The sequence below is a fragment of the Cnephaeus nilssonii genome (genome assembly GCF_951640355.1).
Source record: "Cnephaeus nilssonii genome assembly, chromosome: 4".
Lineage (NCBI taxonomy): Eukaryota > Metazoa > Chordata > Mammalia > Chiroptera > Vespertilionidae > Cnephaeus > Cnephaeus nilssonii.
This window is the reverse complement of record NC_137075.1, coordinates 6,446,076-6,463,416: the sequence shown is the minus strand read 5'-3', so window position 1 is coordinate 6,463,416 and position 17,341 is coordinate 6,446,076. Positions and strand designations below refer to the sequence as shown.

The 17,341-nt window shown below is 42.0% G+C and overlaps 1 pseudogene across 1 annotated transcript in view; it reads right to left on the bottom strand.

Moving 5' to 3' along the window:
• Positions 1-2,617: 2,617 nt before the first annotated feature.
• The window catches only part of LOC307097521 (Golgi-associated plant pathogenesis-related protein 1-like), a 48,667-nt pseudogene continuing 33,943 nt past the window's right edge, over positions 2,618-17,341 (bottom strand). The window contains exon 2 of the transcript in view: positions 2,618-3,120. The product of the transcript in view is annotated as a Golgi-associated plant pathogenesis-related protein 1-like (transcript). The remainder of the gene's footprint in view (positions 3,121-17,341) is intronic.

Below are 17,341 nucleotides of genomic sequence, written 5' to 3'. Positions count from 1 at the left end.
TACACATTCTTTTTTTTCACATTTAAATGAGGCTTTAATATTCTTTTTTTAAAATTTATTTTTTAAATAAATCTTTATTGTTCAGATTATTACAGTTGTTCTTCTTTTTCCCCCCATAGTCCTCCCCACCCAGTTCCCACCCCACTCCCTGCCCTTATCCCTCCTACTGTCCTCGTCCATAGGTGTACGATTTTTGTCCAGTCTCTTCCTGCACCCCACACATGCCCTTCCCCCGAGAATTGTCAGTCCACTCCCTTTCTGTGCCCCTGATTCTATTACATTCACCAGTTTATTCTGTTCATCAGATTTTTTATTCACTTGATTTTTAGATTCACTTATTGATAGATATGTGTTGTCACTTTGTTGTTCATAATTTTTATCTTTACCTTTTTCTTCTTCTTCCTCTTCTTAAAGAATACTCTTCAGCATTTCATATAATACTGGTTTGGTGGTGATGAACTCCTTTAGCTTTTTCTTATCTGTGAAGCTCTTTATCTGACCTTCAATTCTAAATGATAGCTTTGCTGGGTAGAGTAATCTTGGTTGTAGGTTCTTGCTATTCATCACTTTGAATATTTCTTGCCACTCCCTTCTGGCCTGCAGAGTTTCTGTTGAGAAATCAGCTGACAATCGTATGGGTGCTCCCTTGTAGGTAACTAACTGTTTTTCTCTTGCTACTTTTAAGCTTCACTCTTAGTCTTTTGCCCTTGACATTTTAATTATGATGTGACTTGGTGTGGTCCTCTTTGGATTCCTTTTGTTTGGGGTTCTCTGCACTTCCTGGACTTGTAAGTCTATTTCTTTCACCAGGTAGGGGACGTTTTCTGTCATTATTTCTTTAAATAGGTTTTCAGTATTTTGCTCTCTCTCTTCTTTTGGCACCCCCATAATTCGGATGTTGGCACACTTGAAGTTGTCCCAGAGGCTCCTCTTATAACCATGGTTTTGAACTCTATATCCAGTCATTTGCTTTCCTCCATTTCTTTCATTTGTGACATGTTTCTTTGTCTCTGCATTTTGGCTGCTTCTCTGTGTTGATAGAGTGGCTTTGTGTGCTAGGTGTCCTATAGAGCCCAGTGGCTCAGCCTCCCTAATTACCTGAGGTGCACACTCTTGGTGCACCCCTTTGTGGGCTGTGTGCACAGTCTTGTTGTAGTTAAGCCTTGATTGCTGTTGGTATCACTGGGAGGAATTGACCTCCAGGCCAATTGGCTGAAAGGATCAGTTGTGTTTACAGTGGAAGAACTTTTGTGCTGGAGACACTCTTATGGGGCAGGACTTGCTTCAGTGGGGTTTGGTGCTCACTGAGTCTGCCCACTGAGTGTGTCTCTTATGGATGTGAAGAGTTGTAATCTGGATGGTCTCACTCTGATCACTGGATACACTGGCTCTTGGATCTCCAAGGAGGTGCAAAGTCAGCCACTGCCTGAGGCCACCCAGCAGGAGCTACAGAGAGATCTGCAGATTCTTCCTCTTTGTTTGGGGTTTGGAGGTGCCCAGATGAGGCTCAGCTGTGAAGCAATGCAAGCTGCTGTGGAGCCTTGGGCCTTCTTTTGGAAGCTCTGGGGCTCTCTGACCCAGTTGCAGTTTGTTAGGTTTTAGATTGCAAAAGGCCAGACCATTCATATGCAAAAGCCTTTGGGCACAGCTTGGGTGGGGTTGTAAATTGGGTGGGGCGGGGTCTCAGGGAATCACCAGGGCAGAGCAAACAGCGATGGCTGCCCATCAGCCCTGCCCCGAAGAGGCTCCTGGGTCTCTGTGTCCCACACACCATGTAGGAACAAAGATGGCTGTGAGCACCTCTGAGAGAAAGCTGCCCTCGCATTCCTGCCTGATGCCAGACAGTCCAGTTTCTCCCCGTAAGAGTCTGGGTCCCCAGAGTCTCGCCCGGAACTGGAGTTCGGAGCAGTCAGGAGCTTGTATCTCCCTCCTGATTGAAAAAGACAACAGTGTACCCAGCTGCTAGCCCCTTTTGTGTGTGCCTTTGTACCTCCACACTTCACTTCCACACCTCCGCACCTCCTACCGGACTCAAGGCACGTTTCTCTTTCCTTCTAGTTGTAGAATTTCCACTCAGCCAGCCTTCCCGTGGTTCTGGATGATATTCATTTTGTCTTTTAGTTGTAGTTTTGATATGGTTGTGCGCGGCAGCAAGTTCATGTGTTTACCTATGCCGCCATCTTGGTTCAAGGCTTTAATATTCCTAAATATCTACCACTAGTAGATTGCAATGCAGGAAGATCACAGGAAATGAATTTCACTTCTCAACAGCACACACATTTGGAATACAAAAAGTCCATGGATGAATATTACAAGTAAGAAAAGTACCCCAAAAAAGTTTACTTTAAAAATAACAAGAAAAGTTTAAAAATTGATTTTCCCCAAGTCCAAATAATTGTGGTCTAACCATCAGAGTAAAGGCTTCATTGGCTCATTCCTTTGATATGAATTAGTTCATGCCAAACTGTATATCCAAGTGTGTGTGTAAGAGACACTCACATGCATCACACACAAGCATATACACCCACCGAGAGAGACACGCATCTGGTTTTTGTTGTACTGTACACCTTCCATATCCACGTTCTAAGTCTGCCAGCTGCCCTTTACATTTGGCAAGCTACTTCTTTGGAGGCAGGACATTTTCTTCAAAGAAGCCCTAGTTGAGGACATTCCCTGCTGGGAAGTGTCTAGCCACCACGAAGGAGGACCCATCACTTTCAGATGCTTTCTCTACTCCCATCCTCTTTGTGTTCTTTCATACCATGGCCTGAAGTGTCCAGTCTCAGAGTTGAAGCCACGCTGCTGGAAGTTGCAATTCTTAATTACACTGTACCATCTATCAGCCACCTCCCCTCCTGTCTGACCGTAGGATGCCCAGGCCAGCTTCTCTCTGCACTGGCTGGGACTGGACTCCGGGGTGTGCTTGAGGATCTGCATGCTGTCCAGGGCCTCTGAATATTGCTGAGCCTCCTGGATGAGCTTCTTGCAGAGCATCCGCAGGGGTAGGCCATGGTGCTGGGGTGAGCCTGTGGGCCCTCAGAACCTCATTATTAAACTGGTTGGAAGCTGACTTGCTCCTGGCCAGCTCACAGGCTTCTGGGCTCCCACTGCCTCTGCTCCCTCAAATCTGATTTTTTGAAGGGCATGATTTTAATATATGTGACAAAGGTGCTTAAGTTTTATTTAGACAAAAACCCTATGTGTCATGGGGAGTTTAAATGCCAACATACAATTTTGGTGACATTCTACTTGCATCTTCCCAGTTTGAAAAATTGAAAAATCAATCAACATTCTGTTTTAATTATCTTTCTCCAGACACTGATTATAGTGCTACTTTGTCACCCCTTGGAAAAGTGTTAACTAAGCATTTCCTATGGTCAAGGCACTCAGGTAGGTGTTGATGGTTATATAAAACAAGTATTCTGAGTCAAATATTTTCTCAATGAGCCTCTCAAATTTGCCCATGACCTTCCTTCTTATTGCAATTTCCAGCTTCTTTTCTAGTTTGTTATGTCCCACTTGGCTAACAGTTTTTATTAATTATTCCAGAAACCTTGAGGAAGCCACCATATATTAGTGTTTTGAGTAACAAATGCTTTGTGATTGGCTGCTTTCTAAATTTTACAATAATCCAATTGTCCTGAGATGGACTGAGGCTATATTAGTTACATGGCCATCAATAGGCAAGTACTCAAAGTCTTTTGAAAACAGTACTGTCACTTAATGACAGTTAATCCTATGGAATAATGCTTCATAGCTAAGTTTTTGAGGCCATGGCAATAAAATTTTACCTAGTCAGTCTTTAAGTTATATGCCTTAAATATTTTTTCATCAAGATTTCTTAAGAGAACTGTATTTTTGGAAGTCATGCCTTTTAGAATGTATGGAATTCAGGTTTCCTACATTGTTTAAAAAGGGCAAAGATCTCTGACTTGAGAAGTCAGATAAACTTGGTAATTGGCCATTCTTTTGTACACCATGGGAAATCAACTTCACATTCTTTCTGGTGTCTGAGCTAGAGCACTCTTGCACATAGTGCATAGTGTATGTTAGGTGTGTACAAAGATGTTTATGTCCATGTCTCTTTTCATAATAGCAAAAAATTGAAAACTACTGAGATGCACTATAAAGCAGTTAAATGTGATAGATTCATGTAAACAACACTTAAAAGATATTTTTTTCAAAAGCCAGTTTCTCAACCATTCACATTTTGTACCTCCCAACATATATACAAAAATGAAATTCCAGAAGGTATAAATACATCAGTCATGCATATGCATAACAAAGTGTTCCCAAGTGTACATAGTAGGTTGGTTATAGCAGTTACCTCTGTGGAGGGGTGGGATTGAGTGATAGTCATTGGAGCTTTAATTTTTGGGGGGATCATTTGTATTTTTCACAAAATTAATGCACTTATGGATTGTTTATTTAAAAATGAATAAAATTTAGTACAGTCAAGATGGGGGCATAGGTACACATGGTACTTGTGGCCTCATCAAAGTTACAATTAAACTACAGAACAACCATTATTCAGAACCACCTGAAATCTAGTTGAAAGTAAGTCCTACATATAGGGAATTAAAGAAGAAGCATATGGAGACTGGTAGAAGGAGTGGAGATGGGGCAGAATCTCGGAATTGGTTGATCCCATACCCACGTGTGGCAGTTTAAAATTGGGAGAGATATCTTGTCTGTGGAGGTTTCCCTGAGGAAGAAGGGGTTCCTAACCCATTCCAGGCCTCCAAGCCCAGGATTCCAGTGCCAGAAAGAGAAGTCCCCATAACTTTGGGCTGTAAAAACAAGTGGGGATTGAGGCTGAGGGAGACAGAAGGCTTCTGGAATCCCTCTTAAAGGGACGTAAGCAGGTTTACTCGGACTCACCTCCTCTGAGCTCAACACTAGGGCAGTAGCTTGAAAGGAATCAGGGACATTAAAGAAGGAACTAACTTGTCTGGAATCAGGGGAAGAGCTGGAGGGGTAGCTTTCTCCCAGGCAGAAGTGCTGGCAGAGTCCGTTGTTCCTTTGCTGAGACCTCCTGCCACAGAGCCAAGAGGCAGGCACCATATCTGAACCTCCATCAACCTGGTTCACTTTTCACCTCACCCTGGTGATTACCTGAGACCCCACCCCTCCCTACTTGCAGGCTCATCCAAGCCATTTCTAGTGGCTTTTCCATACAACCTGCCTCTCTTGCCTCATTCCTAAAATCTCTCAAACAAGCAGCAGCTGGCCTCAGCATGCCCTGTACCTCTCAATAAGTGGTCCCAGGCCTGGCACTAGTGTCAACCCACCTTGGTTTGCCACTCTTAGGATCCTCCAAGTCCAAGATAAGTAGCAGCCATCTGCAGATTGCTTTGTAGCTCATGCTCAGGGGCCCCAGGCAGGGCACAGGTAGTGGCTGACTTTGCACCTCCTGGGAGGCCCCAGTGCCAGTGTACACGGTGGTCAGCTTTGACCATGCTGGATTACAACTCTACCATCTCCATGAGTGACACACCCAAGAGACAGACTTGGTTTGCAGCCAAAGCCCCACTGAAGCAAGTTGTGCTCCATAAGATCAGCTCCTGCACAGCAGCTCTTCTGCTGTAGTCACAGCAGATCCTCACAATTGATTGGCTTGGGGGCCAATCCTTCCCAGTGATGCCAACATCAATCAAGGCTCAACGACAGTAGGAGAGTGCACACAGCTCAAATGGGTGCACCTGGAGTGCCCAGCTCAGGTTACTGAAGAGGCTGAGCCACTGAACCGTAATGGACACCTACTATACAGGACCACTCTACCAAGTCCAAGAGACATAGCATATCTACCTTATGTATAGAAATAAACACAGGGATGCAGGCAAAATGCAGAGACAAGGAAACATGTTACAAATGAAAAAACATGAGAAATCTTCAGAAAAATAACTAAATTAAATGGAAGCAAGAAAACTATCAGATACAGAGTTCAAAACAATGATTATAAGGATGCTCAAGGAACTTACTGAGAACTTCAAGGAACTTAGTGAGAACATCAACCACATAAAAAAGGGCCAGTCAGAAATGAAAGATACACTAACTGAAATAAAGAATAATTTACAAGGAATCAACAGTAGAGTAGAGGATGCTGAGAATCAAATCAAGAATTTGGAATATAAGGAAGCAAAAACCACCCAATCAGAATAGAAAAAAGAAAAAAGAATAAAAATATATGAAGACAGTGTAAAAAGCCTCTGGGACAACTTCAAGTGTACCAACACTCACTTCATGGGTGTGCCAGAAGGAGAAGAGAGGGAGCAAGAAATTGAAAACCTACTTGAAAAAATAAAGACAGAAAACTTCCCTTACCCAGTGAAAGAAATAGACATTCAAATCCAGGAAGCACAGAGAGTCTCAAATAAGATGAGACAAAGTCAGCCAAAGAGGCCCACACCAAGACACATCATAAGTAAAACTCCAAAGGTTAAAGACAAAGAGAGAATCTTTTTTTAAAAAAAATATTTTTATTGATTTTAGAGAGGAAGAGAAAGGGAGAGAGAGATAGAAACATCAATGATGAGAGAGAATCATTGATTGGCTGCTTCCTGCACTCCCCGCAATGGGGACCAAGCCCATAACCTGGGCATGTGCCTTTGACTGCGATCAAACCTGAGACTCTCCAGTCTCAAGTTAGCAGGCCAACACTCTATCCACTAAGCCAAACTGGCTAGGGCCAAAGAGAGAATCTTAAAAGCAGCGAGAGAAAAGCAGTTAGTTACCTACCAAGTAGTGCTCATACAACTGTCAGCTGATTTCTCAACAGAAACTTTGCAGGCTAGAAGGAAGTGGCAAGAAATATTCAAAGTGAAATTTGAAATATGAAAACCATGAACCTACAACTAGGATTATTCTACCCAGTGAAATGATCTATACTAATAAAAGAGTAAGATACAAATTGACTGTACCTTCGAGACACCCACCAGTTAATCAGGAGTGAGTATTCAAATTAACCCAACAAATCAGTATTACATTAAATGTTTAAGGACCTTCTTGAAGAAGAAGGAGGAGGAGGAGGAGGAAGAGGAGAAGAAAATATAAAAAACATGAACAGTAAAATGGCAATAAATACATACCTATCAGCAATTGAATCTAAAAATCAAAATAAATGAACAAGCAGAACAAAAACAGACTCATAGATACAAAGAACATGTTTACTGTTGCCAGATGGGAGGGGGTTAGAGGCTAGGTGGAAAAGGTGAAGGAATTTAGAAGTACAAATTAGTAGTTATAGTGTAGTCATGGGGGTGTAAACTACAGTATAGGGAATACAGTCAATAATATTCTAATAACTAAGTATGGTGTTAGGTGGGTATGAGATTTTTTGGGATGATCACTTAATAAGTTTTATATCTAATCATTGGGGTGGACATCTGAAATTAATGTAATATTATATGTCTATGGTAATTGAAAAAAATGATTTTTTATAGATTTACTGAGTCATAGTTGACCTGTGCTGAACTGAACATATTTAGAGTATGCAATTTAATTTTTAACATAGGTATACAACTGTAAAATCACCACTATCAGGATCATGAAAATACCTATTATTCCAGAAGTTTCCTTATAAATCTTTATCATCCTCTCCTCTCTCCCACCCCACCCCTCACAAGCAACCACTGATCTCTTTCTAGTTACTGTAAGTTAGTCTGCATTTTCCAGAATTTTATTTTATATATGAGATCATACAGTACATAATTCTTTTTGTCTAACTTTTTTCACCCATCACAGCTGCTTTGGGATTCCTTCACATTGTTTTGTGTATCAATAGTTCATTCTTTTTTACTGCTGAGTAGTATTCCATTATATAGATATACCACAATTTGCTTGTCAGTTTACTTTTTGATGGATATCTGGGTTGTTTCCACTTTTTGGCTATTTCAAATTAAGCTGTGAATACACACACACACACACACACACACACACACACACACACACACAAATGAATAAAATTTAAATTTAGAAAAAGGGAGCATTTAGTATGATACTCATGCATGAGCTTCAGTTTTAATCATTTGAGTAACTGTGGATATAGTGTTTTGTGCAGAGACTTTATTCTCCTTTCCTTATTTCCCTGCAGTCACATGGTTGGAGTGGTTCAAGGCTTGTAAACTGGATTCAAGTAAGAGTAAACTTCTCTGGGACTTATCCTCTTAAGAATACAGTATTCAGCCTAGTCATTATGGTGCCCAAAGTGCCAGCCAGCATAATTCCTGCTTGTGTAGTTTCAGAGTTTTAACTGTAAATACCATGCAAAATGTTATGGTATCATTTTTCTCAAATAATTTTCAACATAGTCTGAAGTTAGTTGGTAATTACTCTTTTGTGAAACATGTAGAATCTAGTTAATTATAATTTTGAGATTAACACAAGTAGAGATTACATTTTTGCTGTTTCTTGTTTATTCCAGTCAAAATCTTTATCTTCTAAAATTTTGATATTTCCATAGTGTAGTATAGAAACTAGTTCAATGTCCATAGGGACTGACTAAGCATTTCATTTTTCTCTCTCTATACTACCCCTTTATGGTTCTATTTGGAAAAAGTAATGCCAGACAAAATACCAAAGTTGTCCCTTTGGCATGCCCATATAATTTACAGAAAGCAGGGCAAGGAATGCTGCATTTTATTGAACAATCTATATATATAAAAGCTTAGAGATTCTGAAGATGGCGACCGGCAGGAAGGTAGGGAGGGAGAGAGTGTGAGAGAGTGAGGGAGCGATAGAGGAGTGTGTGGACATGTGTGATGTGTGTGTGTATGAGCTAGGGAAAGTCAGATCCTTCAGGTCTTCCAAGGGGCTGCCAAACTGGGCTGTCTTACACAGCGGAGCCCCACTGCCACCACGGACACTCTGGGGGCAGCAAGTGCAGGCACAGAGACCATGCCATCTTGAAAAACAGAGCTGCTTGAGTCTAGGATCCTGGCCTCAGCACCACCCAGTCTGGTCTCAGACACAAACCGGGACCCTGCAGCCACTGGGGACAGAGACCTGTGACCACAGCTGCAGACCCACAGACACCAAGAATCCAGATATTCCGGCCGCAGATTTCTGTGAGTCACAGAGCCCATCCTCCTCCCAACAGGCTCGCTGCAGTGCCATAGGAACTGCTAGACCCGCCCCTCACAGGGGCTGCAGTGCAGCTACAGGAATTTGAGCCTGGGAGCATGCAGACATTGGGAATCTGTTCCCTGCAGCGCAATCAGGTGACCAAACCCCACACCCATGCAGGGCGACAGTGCCACTTGACTTCAATTCTGGGCAAGTGCATATGGAAGTCTGTTTTCTGCAGCACAGGAGTGGATCTCCTGCCAACACAATGCTACTGTGCAACCCAGTTCCTTAAACAGACCAGGAGCCTGATTCTCCAGGCAAGAGGCAGCACTGAGCATCAGTGACTTGACTCTGTTTCTCATTGCGTGTGCCTGGGATTCCTGATTCCCAGTGTATTCACACTAAAGAGCTAGTTACTCCAATTCCTGGCGCATGCACACAGAGGGACCCTGATTCTCAGCGCGAGGCTGCACCAAGCAACAGACTTTGATATTCAATTTTTATGCGGGCACAGGGGAACTCTGACTTCTGGCATGCACTAGGGGACTCTGAGTTTCAGCGCAGCGCAGTGCAGGCGGGGTCCCTAATTCTAGGTGCACACACGAGGCCACACTGAGCATCGGTGACTCTGATCCTGGGCAAGCATGGCTCCCACAAGCCCACGGCAGCCACACGTCTTGGTGTCGGAGCTCTTCAAGTGACACTTGGGTGGTGTCCCACTGCACATGGCCCAGGCCCACACAACTCGACATTTGAAGCTTCTGATGATAGAATGGGGAGACGACACAATCCCCAGAGGAAAGAAAATGAGGAATCACCAAGAAAGGAAATTAGTGAAACAGAAGCATGCAACATAACAGAAAAAGAATTCAGAGTAATGGCTGTACAGTTCATACACTGGATGGATGAGAAAATCAACAACCTATGCAAAAATCAGGAAGAAATCAAAAGTGATATAGCTACAGTAAAAAACACCATGGAAGGTTTCAACAGTAGACTAGAAGAAGTAGAGGACTGAATTAGTGAGTTAGAAGATAAGGTAGAGAAACAAGCTCAATCTGAACAGCAACTGGAGAAAAAAAATAAAAAGCAGGAGGAGAGCCTAAAGGACCTTTGGGACAACACAAAACAAAGCAAAATACATATAATAGAGCTGCCAGAAGGACAAGAGGAGCAGCAAGGATTAGAAAATCTATTTGAAGAAATAATGACAGAAAACTTCCCTGATATGGGGAAGAAAAATGTTACACAAGTACAGAGAGTCCCAAGCAAGATGAATCCCAAAAGACCCACACCAAGACACGTCATAATTACAATGGCAAATGTTAACGACAAAGAGAGAATCTTAAAGGCTGCAAGAGAAAGACAGAGTTACCTACAAAGGATCCCCCATCAGATTATCAAATGATTTCTCAACAGAAACACATCAAGCTAGAAGGGAATGGAAGGAGGTATACAAACTGATGCAAAGCAAAGGGGACTGAATCCAAGAATACTCTATACAGCGACACTATCAATCAAAATTGAATGGGAAATTGGGAGCTTTGCAGACAATAAAAGTCTAAGGGAGTTTATCACTACCAAGCCAGCAATGCAAGACATGCTAAAGGGAATGCTGTAAAAAGAATAAATAGAAAGGGAGGAAGGAACACATGCATAAAGTACAGAAATGGCTACAAACAAGAACCTATCCTATATAATAAAACCCTAAAATGCAAATCAACCAAATGGTGCAATGACCAGTTGCTATGATGCGCACTGACCACCAGGGGGCAGACACTCAATATAGGAGCTGCCCCTGGTGGTCAGTGCACCCCAGAGGGGTCCTGGATTGTGAGAGGGTGGTTCTCGGGTGACACACCCTGGAATCAGGCTCCCTCCTCTCTAGTTCCGGATGCATCACCCAAGAACTGCAGCTGCCAAGTCACCGCAGCTCAGCAGCTCCTTCATTGAGCATCTGCCCTATGGTGGTCAGTGAACATCATAACGAGTCAGACGGTTGAACAATCGGCAAGTCACTTAAGCTTTTTTTTTTTTTTTTCCAGAAGAAAGCAAACCCACTGACACTTTCAACTTGGACTTCTAGCAACCAAATTTTGAGAAAATGAATTTATGTTCTTTTTTTATTGAATTTATTGAGGTGATATTGGTTAATAAAATTATAAAGACTTCAGGGGTACAATTCTATAATATAGCATCTGCATATTGTATTGTGTGTTGACAACTTCAAGTTAAGTCTCCTTCCATCACCATTTATCCTCCCTTTACCTTCTCCTACCTCCCCGCACACTCCCTTTCCCTCTAGTAATCACACCTCACCCTAACAAAAAACACAAAGATTGTGTTGTTTGTTCTAACAGAAAAATCAAAGGAGGAAGAAGAGAGATGATTTATATTTGTGAAACATGTTAATGTAAACCAGGTCTTCATGTGGGTGAATGTTTCAAAAAATATCACACCATGAAAAACTATAGAGATTAAAATTACTCTTTGAATGTATCAATAATTTGAAATATAAAAAAATCCAAATAAATAAGTTTGTATGAAAAGAAACTCCAGTTTTTTATTCTACAGCCGCGCTTTGTAAAATCTGGGGTATTTAAAAAATTAAATCTTGAGTAGAATAAAGGAATCTAGAAAAAAGCAAGCGAGTGCAAAGGGTTAATATCGATTTCTAGGGGAGGCAGCGTATTTTCCCCGCTACAACTCTCAGCTGGGAAAGTGGCTTCCCTCCTTCCAGGTGGTAGTGCCAGCGGGCAACCTCCGGGGAGAGAAGGAGGCGAAGGAGCAGCTCAGGTGGGAAGAAGGAGGTTCCCGCTGCCACAGGACTCTGCCTAGGTGGAAGGGCCTGGGTGGGAGCTGACATTGAGCAGGGTTCTGCCCTAGGCCGACTGGATTCCAGGCTAAGTAAATCCTGTTCGCTAAGTAATTGCATTTTGAAGTTAAATGCCCACAAGTCATCGGTTACCTCTAAACGTAGGGTAAAGTGCGATGAAAGAAGTGAGATAGCTACAGAGAGAAAGTGACATAATATTGGGAGAAGAGAGGAGGGAGCGTCACCCGAGAACCTCCCTCTTGTAATCTGGGACCTCTTGGGGGATGTTGGAGAGCCAGTTTCGGCTCGATCCTCTCAGCCCAGGGTGAGGGACCCCACCGGTGCACGAATCCATGCACCGGGCCTCTACTTAGAATATAAACAAATGGCAACTAAGAATAAAAACTCAGAAGAGTTACAACTATTTGTTTCAGAAACCACTGACTATTAGTGATATAATTATATAGTACTAGAGGCCCAATGCATGAAATTCGTGCACTGGGGCCGGGGGGGGGGTCCCCTCAGGCTGTCCTGTGCCCTCTCGCAGTCCAGGAGCCCTCGGGGGGACATCCTTAGCGCTTCTGCAGAGGCAGGAGAGGCGCTTGCCAGCCGTGAGCCCAGCTCAGGGCTTCTGGCTGAGCGGCGCTCCCCCTATGGGAATGCACTGACCACCAGGGAGCACTCCTGTGTTGAGTGTCTGCTTCCTGGTGGTCAGTGCACATCATAGTGACCAGTCGTTCCACTGTTCAGTCAACTTACATGTTAGCCTTTTAATATATAGGATAATTTTCTTATTGAGTTTTTGGATCTGTGCCTGATAATATGTTTATATTATTGATTTATTATCTTGAAGGGAACATTTTAAATGTAGTTTTTTACCTATGTCAAGTTGCATGTTTTAGGATTAGTGCTCTTCTCTTCTCCTACTGTTTTTCTTGTGTCTATATATATACCGTTTTACTATAGAACACAGACACACACATGAAACTCTATTCATTCATCTAAAGAAGACCTGTTTGCCAAAGGATAAAGCAGGGGTGTACTGCTCACTTACACTTATTCTACATTTGGTGGGGCTGTCTAGTTTCTGAGGAAATCTTAGCTTCTGAGATTTTTTTGGGTAACATCACAAAACCAATGGTACTAATTGGACACAGACACACCTATGAATTATGAGATGTGGCATAAAACTTTTTCAACCAGGTGTGTGTGTGTGTGTGTGTGTGTGTGTGTGTGTGTGTGTGTGGTTCCTATTTAGATAATAACTTTTAGAGCATCATGTGTTCTTTGTAAGTGCTGGAGTTCTTATTGGGAGAAATAATATTGCAACTGACGTAGGTGTACACAGAGTAAAATTTATGTTTTTATAGCATACTTATAAACATTCATATATAACTTTATAAAATTTGGATAAACATAAATGTACACTCATATACACATACACTATCACCCATAATTCAACTATTCAAATGTAACTATTTAATGTTGGCTAGATTCTTAACCACTTAGTGATTCATCTGTGTATACCTGCATTCATCCATTAGTATTAAATCATAGAGAAGCTATTTTTTAAATAATCTTCTATATTCAGTTATTATATGGTTACTATCTTTTCACATTATTATGTATTCTTCCATATCATGGTAATTACTTTTTAAAAACCACCCATAATTTATTAAACCAGGACCATATTGTTGGACATTTGGTTTGTTCCATTTTTTTGTTGTTAATAATTGTAAAAAATCCTGCAGGGTAAATTGCCATGCATTATAACCTTAGGCACATCTATGATTATTTACTTAGTCTGATTTAAATGGACTGTAATAATGTATTCTAAAGAAATGTATATGTATCTCATCATGGATAAATACTTATAGTGTTGTAATAGAGATATTTTCAATAAAAATCTGATTTCTGAGAGGAACCAAGATGGCAGCATAGGTAAATGCCTACACTTGCTGCCTCCCACAACCACATAAAAATATCATCCTGAACCATGGTAAAGCTGGCTGAGTGGAAGTACTACAACTAGAGAGGTAAAGAAGGAAGCACATTGATACTGGTAGGAGGTGCGGAGGCATGGAACGGGCTGGTTCAGCATCCGAGTGTGCCACTTTTTTTAATTGGGAGGGAGATTGCTTCTGTGGAGGCTGCCCGGAGGAGCAAGGGGCCCCAGCCCCACACCAGACCCCCAGCCCAGGGTTCCAGAGCTGGGGAAAGAATTCCCTATGGGCCATAAGGACTAGGACTGTAAAAACCAGTGCGGTTTGGAGCTGAGTGACACACAGGCTGCTGGAGACCCAGCTGCTCCTCTTAAAAGGCCGGCACCACGAACTGAATTTACAAGCTCCCACTTCCTCTGAGCTCCAGTGCTGGGCGAGGCTCTGGGGGACCCAGACACATATGGGGAGAAACTGGACTGTCTGCCATCAGGGCAGGAATCTGGGGTGGCTTTCTTCCAGATGGAGGTGCTCACAGTGGTCATTGTTCCTATGCTGGGACCTCCCTGGTACAGGGCAGACTGGCAGCCATTTCTGTTTGCTCTGCCCTGGTGATTCCCTGAGATTCCACCCCACCCAATTTATAACCCCACCCAAGCTGTGCGCAGCGGCTTTTGCATATGAATGGCCTATCCTTTCTCAGCCTAAAACCTGTCAAATAAGCTGCAGCTGGGTCAGGGAGCCCCAAGCTATCAATAAAAGGCCTAAGGCTGGCATCAGCACCAGCCTGCCTTGCTTCATAGCTGGGCCTTGCATGGACACTTCCAAACCCGATACAAAGAAGAGGAATCTGCAGATTTCTCTATAGCTGCTGCTGGTAGGCCCCAGTCAGTGGCTGACTTTGCACCTCCCTGAAGACCCAAGAGCTAGTGTACCCAGTGGTCAGTGAGACCATACCAGATTACAACTTTTCACATACATAAGTGACACATGCAAGGGGCAGACTCAGTGAGCACCAAAGCCCCATTGAAGCAAGTTCTGTCCGATAAGGGTGTCTCCAGCATAGCAGCTCTCCCACTGTAGTCGCAGCTGGTCCCCATGGCCAATTGGCCTCCAGGTCAATTCCTCCCAGTGACACCAACAGCAATCAAGTCTCAACTACAACAAAACTGTGCACACAGCCCACAAAGGGGTTCACCAAGAGTGTCCACCTCAGGTGATTGGGAAGGCTGAGCCACTGGTACCTATAGGACACCTACTACACAAGGCCACTCTATCAACTGAAGGAAACTTATCAGCTAACCAATATATAGAAACAAACACAGAGAAGCAGCCAAATGGAGACAAAGAAACATATCACAAATGAAAGAAATGGAAGAAAGCAAACTACTGGATATAGAGTTCAAAACCACAGTTATAAGGTTACTCAAAAATCTTCTAGAAACCTTCGAGGAACTTAGTGAGACCTTCAAGGATCTTAGTGAGAATGCCATAAAAATGGAAAAGGACCAGTCAGAAATTAAGCATACACTGACTGAAATAAAGGATAATATACAGGGATTCAATAGTAGACTAGAGGATCCTGAGAATCAAGTCAATGATTTGAAATATGAGGAAGTAAAAAATACCGAACCGGAAGAGCAAAAAGAAAAAAGAATCCAAAAATATGAAGATAGTATAAAGCGCCTCTGGGACAACTTCAGGCTTACCATCATCCTAATTGTGGGGGGTGCAAGAAGAAGAGAGAGAGAGAGAGCAAGATATTGAAAACTTATTTGAAGAAATAATAACAGAAAATTTCCCCTACCTGGTGAAAGAAATAGACTTACAAGTCCAGGAAGTTCAGAGAACCCCAAAATAGAGGAATCCAAAGAGGACCACACCAAGTCACATCATAATTAAAATGCCAAGGGCAAAAGACAGAGAATCTTAAAAGCAGCAAGAGAAAAACAGTTAGTTACCTACAAGGGAGCACCCATACGATTGTCAGCTGATTTCTCAACAGAAACTCTGCAGGCCAGAAGGGAGTGGCAAGACATATTTAAAGTGATGAATAGCAAGAACCTACAACCAAGATTACTCTATCCAGTAAAGCTGTCATTTAGAATTGAAGGTCAGTTAAAGAGCTTCACAGACAACAAAAAAGCTAAAGGAGTTCATCACCACCAAACCAGTATTATATGAAATGCTGAAGGGTATTCTTTAAGAAGAGGAGGAAGAAGAAAAAGGTAAAGATAAAAAACTATGAACAACAAAGTGACAACAAATACATATCTATCAACAAGTGAATCTAAAAATCAAATGAATAAAAAATCTGATGAACAGAATAAACTGGTGAAGGGAATAGAATTAGGGGCATGGAAATGGAACAGATTGACGATTTTCAGAGGTAAGAGGGTGTGTGTTGGGAGGGGTGCGGGAAGAGATTAGACAAAGATCTTATATGCATGGACACAGACAATAGGGTAGCGAGGGCCTGGGGTGGGGTGGGAACCGAGTGGAGGGGAGCTATGGGGGGAAAAAAGAGGGACATCTATAATAATCTCAACAATAAAGATAAAAAACACTTTAAAAATTTGATTTCTGACTATTTTTGATACTTTAAAATTATGATATTTTAAACCTGTTTAAAATATAAATTATTCAACTATTTACATTCATTGCTGAAAAATTTGTTTGACTAGAGATCATGAATTAGAGGTAGAAGTGAACATAGTTCTCTATAATGGCAACACGTTAAAATTACTTAAGTCTCTAAATTTGTTTTATAAATTTCTATTATAGAGAAAAGATTTTGGATTCAGATATATTGAATATTATGCCTGCTTCACTACATTCTAGCTGTATGATAGTAGTCAAATTATTCATTTTAATTTAATTTTTGTATCCCCAGGAAATATGTGGGCATATAGTACCTAACACGAGAGGCTGTTTGGAGGATTGGGAGAGATGTTATTTGTACGAAGAATAGAGATGCCAGTAGTGGAAGTTTGGCCAGTGCTTTGCTACATGTATGATATATGAGAGCTATTCAGTTTTACTTATTTTCATGATCCAAGTGTCAACAAGACCTGTTGATTCCACTTTGAAAATTTTTTTCAGATCCACACTCTTTTTCTAGCCCCATTCCCATCGCTCTGGCCACTTTTCACTTGGGTCCAGGACATTGTCACAACCTCAGCTTGTGATCAACTAGACTATGTTCTGGTGACTTAGGCACCACTGGCTTTTGGGATCCTCAGATTTACCAGGATCATGCCCTTTTTAGGGCCTTTGCCCTGCATATCTCTGCTTGGAATGCTTCCTTTCCCAAATGACCCTTACCCCACTTCATTTGAACTTTTCATAGTGGGCACTTTCTTGTCACTCAGCTTTTAGCTTAAACACTACCCTCTCAGAAAGACCTCTTCTGCCTACCCTATGAGATAAGGTATAAAGTTACTCCCTACAAGATCCAAAATGGCAGAGTAGGGGGAAGTTGCACTATCTCTTTCCAGGACCACATAAAAATTACAACTAA